This window comes from Rhododendron vialii, chromosome 13a (assembly GCF_030253575.1).
Source record: "Rhododendron vialii isolate Sample 1 chromosome 13a, ASM3025357v1".
Lineage (NCBI taxonomy): Eukaryota > Viridiplantae > Streptophyta > Magnoliopsida > Ericales > Ericaceae > Rhododendron > Rhododendron vialii.
In genome coordinates, this window is record NC_080569.1 from 715340 (window position 1) to 723136 (window position 7797).

Here is a 7797-nt window from a genome sequence, read left to right on the forward strand (position 1 = left end):
CGTATATGGACTCTTTGAACACAATTGTATCTGAAGTTGTGTTCCTATATTTTCGGAAAAAAATTTAAGAGCACACTTTTAATTTGTCTGTCTACGACATAAAAATATGAGCGAATTAATGAATGGCTAACAAAAACAAAGAAGGGCTAAGAATTTGGTGGCCATCTCCAATTCTCTTTGAATGATTGTTTCCTATGATGTGATGATGACTACACACACACAGAAACAAAATGAAGGAAGTTGCTGGAGAGAAACGTCTAGCTTCACCCAAATGACACAAACCATTCATTGTGGTTTGTGGATTGGGTTGCCAAGGAGATACTTTCCCGAGAGAGAGAGAGAGAGAGAGAGAGAGAGAGAGAGAGAGAGAGAGAGAGAGAGAGAGAGAGAGAGAACTGACGTACACCACCCCTCCAATCATGTTGGACAGATCATAATAACTGATTTGAACTCCAAAAACCATTCAATGCCCATGGCACCGCGACGTGGTGGTGGCCCACGTCCCTTCTCTACCACACCACGTCACGGTGAGACTCAATGCAAAGTGTGTGGATTCCACCGCAGTATGTGGTGGAGAAGAGACCTGAGGCACCACGTGACGATGCATTTGTATATTTCGTGTAGAAATTTTCTAAGATGATTGAGAAGTTCATTCATCATATCGAAGATGAAAGTAGAACATTAGCACATTATTGGAGAAAAATTGAAGGAACATAAATAGATGCATAACTTCTCTTATGTGTGTTTCGAAAATTTTGACGTATGTAATTCGAAATACTATTAAATGACAAAATCTGGAGTGCATGCTTATATTAGGGGACTGCACAAATCACTAACCAAAAGAAATGTCTTTCAAAATGTTATGAGCTCCTGCTTTTAATCCTCACGCTCTCAATCATCGCATTGCGATTGCGCTCTCAATTCTCGCACTCGTGGATTTTAGTAGTTTAGAATGTGTTTTAAAAATGCTTCCACACAACCGCATGCGAATTATGTGACTTAAGTCCATCCAAACAACATTGATCACATTCGACCAATCAAACCAAACTGATTATAGGAAAATTAGGTTAAAGGGCACCGTCCGTAAGCTGTAACCAAAGTAGCAGGTTATGGCCTATAAAGTCAAAATCAGGACTAACCGACAAAAGCCCCTCACAAACTGGAAACCAATTTCTACTACCAACTACATATCCAGAAGATCTGCAACTATAAGTAACACCCCCATTAGATGCTTTAGCTCCTCATCTCAGTTCATTGACAAGAAGATTTCCAGTAAAAAAGACAGAAAGAAAAGAGAGTTTGTCCACTAGCTAGTAGAAAGAATTTCTGGTAATGGAAGAAGGAAAGATGATGACGATGAAGAAGGAGGAGGAGAAAATGATAGTGGTGGCTGGGGACGACAGCGAGGAGAGCATGTATGCACTGTCATGGTGCATCAGCAACCTAATTCTTTCTCAAAACACCAAAAACACCACTCTCTTCCTCCTCTATGTTAAACCCCCTCCACCAGTTTACTACTCCTTGGATCCCACAGGTTCCCTTACAGATTTCTTACTCTTCTGCTATCTTTAATTTTAAGCTGCAAGATTTGAACCTGAGGACTAGAAGGGTAATTTTCTTCCCATTTCAGGATATCTCTTTGCTGGTGACGTAATTGCAAGCATGGAGAGATACGGCAGGGACTTGGTGAATTCAGTGATGAGGAGAGCTGAAGCAGTTCACAGAGACTTCAACTACACCAATCTCTCTCTCTCTCTCTCTCTCTCTCTCTCTCTCTCTCTCTCTCTCTCTCTCTCTCTTCAAATCCAATTTTGAAATAAATCCCTCCTAAAATTGCCTCTGATCAAGTCCTCTGTACCCAAAAATACCGGTAGACCAAATCGTGGTCTGGTGCATCTTTGGACATCGGATAAAGTGAGAATCTTGAGTGATGTGAAAATTTTCATGTTATCCAATAACCGAAAATGTACCAGAACACGCATTCTTTTCATGCGAATTTGAACCTATAAAGTTGTTTTGATTGGGCATAACTTGTGCAGAAAAAGGTGGAAAAAAAGGTTGGAACAGGGGAGCTAAAAACGTGATATGTGAGAAAAACTCGAGGCAGGCATCCTGGTCATGGGAAGCCACGACTATGGTTTCTTCAAGAGGTGCTCTGCTAAATCACAAGCAAACAGCATAGGAGAACGTTAAAGCTTAAACAAAACTCTGAATTTATAGAAGAAATCCTTTTAAATTGATCACAAGCGAAACACATGCAACAATGTGATACGATTAAATGCTTACCGTGAGGAGAGGATCAAATACGTTCTAATCTGTTTGTACTTCCATATTTACAGGGCTCTATTAGGAAGTGTGAGTTGTGCCAGGCACGTTAAGTGTTCTGTGTTGGTTGTGAAGCGCCCCAAGAATGAGCCCTCAAGATGAAAGAACAGTTAAAATCCATGCAAGTATATAAGTCTGTAGGCGAATTTCTGTGTATCAGATCTGTATCCATGGCTTTCTAAGCTATGTATTAAGCAATCATGTAAAAGGACAGGTCCGGTGTGATATTGACAAATTGTATAAAATCCGATACAACATCAATATTGTAGCTTCAGCCAAATTACACAGATTGTTCTTCCACTGATTTCTAAGTCCAGTAATGTGAGGGTTAACCATAAGCCACAAAGAAAGGAGGGGAAACATCTTCGATCCTCAATGTAAATTCCAAAAAAGAATGGACTAACGGGCACTGAACAGCCCACATCGGAAAAAGCTAGGCAACGGAAAAGGAATAGGCACCACTGAGTAGCTAGAAACTAGAATTTGGTTAGTCAAAGCTAATGTCTTGAAGAAATAAAATAACCCAAATGCACTTATTGAAGCACGTCCTGTAATAAGCAGAAAACCAAATGAAAAGAAATTGTCAAAAAACAAATACCGACAAATAGCGAACTATAATCTCATTGCATCAAATACTAAATTTTTTATAAGACATGCGTTATATTTTTTGGATTAATCATCCGTATCAACGAGAAAAGTCTAAAAAGTACAAAAATTGACCAAAAGCAAAACAAAGTTTACTAGAGACGAAAAAAATACCAAGCAACAGTCTTTTTGGTCTAAAGTGTCATCTTATGTGAACATTTTCCAACATCGGCCCACATTTCTATACTTTTCTGATTCATCTCATCTAGACGAATGATTAATTCCAAAAATTACTACAAAAAGTTCAACAAAAAATTTAAAAAAATACCAAAAAAAGTTATAAACAAAAAGTTTACAAGAACATAACCTTAATATCCAATCAATCTGTACAAATGATGAAAAATGATAACTTTAAAGATAAATTGTTCGAATTATCAAATATTAGTACCCAGTTCTATCTTGCGTCACATAAAAACCAAGCAAGCTTGTTCGTTTTGGTATTTGGAATTTTGGATTCTCTCTCAGCGCATAGTCCCTATTAAATTTTCTCTCAATCATTATTCTAACTTCTCTCCCTGCCTCCCTCCACTCAAAATCCAAATACCAAAACGATTAAGCAAGATGATCCAAACTCATGAAACTCTAGTATTTTTTTTTTCAATGATTAGATAGATATTCGGATCAGCTTACGCACAGGATGAGAAACACAATAGTGCACTAGCCACATTACACCGTGCCGTGCGGTCAATCAATTCGGATTAAATCCAAACAGTTCGTGCCAAAATGGACACGGCCAAATCAGCCGGCCCGCAGTGCACCACATCACCCTACGCACACGAAACATCTCGAATATTCTCCTCCTCACATCACCCTACACGCACGAAACATCTCGATTCTACTCAGTCCTCTCAGTCTCTATATTCTGTTTCTGCCTCTACTTTACGCCACGACTCCAAACCTCACACACAATTTTGACTAGGTTACCAATTGCTTGTTCCCTGGTGGGCCTGGTACGTGTCAAAGACCAGTACAAGTAATAGGCGGCCAGCGCCTCTTGGACGCCCAAAACTTTATCCACGCTTTTATTTCTGACTTAATCAAAATTATCACCGCGTCCAACGCTTTCAAACACACGCGTACCAGTCAACACTCCCCCCTTATATATACCCCCGCAGCACCACACAACACAACACAACACAACACAAAACAAAACAACATCCACAGACGAAGCTAAAATCTACAGTCACAGATTAACCAATATCCTCATTGCACAACAAACAAATCAATTACTCCAGTTCAGTAGTACCTCATGGGAAATTGCAAATCCTGTTACTCCTGCGCAGAGCCCGAGTCGACGGCGACGATCATTGACGCTCGGGGGAACCGCTTGCAAATCAAGGTCCCAATCACCGCAGCCGAGATCATGCTCGACGAACCGGGACACGTGGTATCTCCCGCGCAACTGATCCGGAAGACTGGCCGGATTCCGGTCATGAAGGCCGACGAGGAGCTGTCGGCGGGGGAGGTTTACTTGGTCGTTCCGGCGATTAGGGCCCGCTGTAAGGTATCCGAATCGGAGATGGCGATGATTGTCTCCGCTTGTGGGAAAAGGCGGCAAAAACGACGCAGTTCTAAAGTTTTGCCTGCGGCCACTGAGGGATCCGGTGAAAAAGTTAAGGGCTCGGATGTGATTAAGGAAGGGAATATTACCGGATTGCCGGATTGCCAGTTGGCGAGCCGCAGGACGTGGATGCCTGCACTTGATCCGATTTCGGAAGGAATTTGAGAACACGTGGTGATTCGTGGAATGCCACGTGTGGTGGAAGTAAAATATACAGTGATCGATGTGGCAAGATCGGACCTCCTGAGTTTGCGGCCGTGAGAAAAGAAGTGTACATCCATGGTTTTTACTTTTCTTTCTGAACATAACAGTTTAGCTTTGATTGGGAACATTTAACTCATTGATTTGTAACATTTGTTAACTCTTCTTTTGTTACCTGCAAAGTAGAGTAAATAAATATCCTTTCAATATCATTTATGTTGTCTCTCATGTGACAAAAAGTTAGATAAACCATAATTCATGTGAAGATTCAAGTTATTTATTTTATAAATTTGAATGCATTTATAGTCTTAAAAAAAGATACAGATGGATCGAATATAAGTATCCATCCCAAGAATAACTATTTTTTGCAAAAGAAATGAACCGACGAAACTTTGATTGTTCATTTTGATCTCATGAAATAAATATTTGTTGTATTGACTGCTTAAAAACAAGAACGGATTACCTCGAATTCTGCTATTGAAAACAGAATACCATTTTGTAGAACGACGGCTGGGTTGAGTCGCGGACGAGGTCGCTTTCTTTAAGACGTTTCGCGGCTCTGCCCAGGTTGTGCAAGCAGTTCGTCAATGCCCCGCCGTCCCCAGGATAAAACAGCCCAGAATTCAGTACCTCTGCTCGGCTTTCTCTGCACGGAAGAAAAACCGAAAAATAAAAACACAATCGACCTATTGCTCGAACTCAGGAAACATTTTTGGGTGGAAGAGAGAGTTGTATTTCTGTGTTTTAAACCAATTCCGAAAGTCTGCATTTATAGGTGCAGGCTAGGCTTGATTTTTGGAAGCAAAAATCAAATCCAAATCATTTTGCACATGTTTTTTAATCAGTCCGAAAATCAGTTCTTAATCAGTCACAAATCAAAATCCCACTGATTAAGCACATGATTTTTGAGCCAAGCTTTCATCAATAGACCTGATTTTGGACATAGTTAATAAACAAATTTAAGACAGAAATGAAACACGGTCTGCTCATTTGTTCGCCTCTCAATAAATATGCTCATTAGGTACCTACAATAAAAAAGACTGCTAGTACTAATTAAGCGGATGATTATCTGTACGTGTTAGCTAGTTGCCTCAATTAGTTGCAGTACTGCCGCTAAAACATCCGTCTCAACTTCCAGTTTTGTGGTTCCCAGTGTTCCTGCTTCCAGCGCCCATCTCGAAGCCCGGCCCGTAACTCTGCCATAGCACTAGAGTGGTGCATGAATGCGTGGCACGGTGAAAGCCCCCACATCCAATCCAAGAGCCACCATTATCACGGGATTAAGCCACCCGTGCGTCAATGAGAAACTACATGCATGAGCTAGAGGATCATCACATGCACGATCATAGGCAAGAGGGAAGGGAGGGCCGTTGAGGCTTTCTTCCTGTTGTGTTTCATGGAGTTCTTAGAGATTAATAATTAAGTTGAAGACATAATATAGATCAGGACTAAGAGGAGGATAGAAATTAAAGAAAGAAAATATAGACGACTATTTTAACTTGTTCCTCCATAAATCTGACCAAACGAAGTCCAAATGACCTGAAATTTTATCAAGAGCTTCGTAATCATAATTAGGATGAATTTATGAACGGCTTGATTGAAAAAGATTTGATCTCGAAGTATTTGTTGGTCCATTTTTGGAATTCTTGTCATGTTTTAAATTGTCAATATCTTTCTCCGATGATGCATTGGGGTTCTCGCACGGCCAAGTGTGCTTGGCTAATGGTCTTTGATTCCTAATGCCACAGACTTAACGACTTTCTGGGCTTTGGCCTCCGTTTCAATCCGCACCTTGAGTCGATCGATGGTGACAAAAATACATAATGTATTAACGACAAAAACTTCTATGCAAAAAATAAAGATATATTATAAGCAATAGGAAAATGGATATAGAGATTCCCCTTCAATTTGGTAACCAATCTATTTTTTAGTCTCTCATTTCTCTCCATGAAAACTTAATGTTCATAAATATATGTGCTACATGAAAACGAACCATGAACTAAAAACACATTAACAATGGCTTTCAACCACTCATAGGATCATATAGTTGTTATGCGAAGTGGACATGTTGTCCTGTGGTGCGCTAAGAAATAAATGGGGAATATTGTGCATGGTTTTGGTGAACGTTGTAAAGGTTTCGTCCGGTCTAAATCTCGAATGAAAATATTGAATTTGATAATAAACAAACAAGCCATCACCTTCTTAAAATGTAGCGACTAATTTAAGACATTTTTGGTATCCATATCTATTTTTCATCAAGACAGATTGCTTCTTAGATAAATTTGATCACCAAACGTGATAGAATTTTATCACAAAGTATTTGCAAAATTAAATACTTCGTAGAAGAGTTAATATGCTACGTCTAAAGGTAACTTTAGCTTCGTCTAAAGTAGCGATCGATTTGCTATGTTTAACATTCGTTCTTTCAATTAATAGCAACGTAACTTCAAAGGGAAACTAATTAAAACAAGACTTCAATTTTTATTTTATTTTTCCTTTAAAGCAAGACTCATTAAGGTTCATCAAATGAGCTCTATTTCTCTACATATACGCATCAATTAAATTACAAATGCAAATCGGGTTTTTTTTAAATTTATTTTAAAATATCGGTTCTAGTTGGGTATGATCCTCAATAAGAAAATAAACTAATCAAATGCAAATGGAACTTGTGGTTAGACCGTCCATTATTCAACAAATTAATTAATACCAAAGCTTTCTTACGTTAAGAGTGTCCTTGTGTTAATTACAGTTGAACGGTTCCTAAGACTTCGCCTTTCCCGTTAGGTACGACTTTTCAATACTCCAACAAAAACACTGTAGGCTGGCCCCACACAACAAACTCATACACGAAGAATTAATTCGTCACCGTCAAATCCTGAGGCTCCTAATTTCCATCTGTTAATCCCACGCCGTTGGATTATATGACCTCCTTCCTTCAATAATCAGGTCAAACCAAATCCTCTACGAGAATTTGGTAGTTAGTTAGTTAGTTAAATTAGCAAGTCCACCCCCTCCAACATCATCATATTTATATATGTCACAAGATGGAGCGGTTTAACGAACAC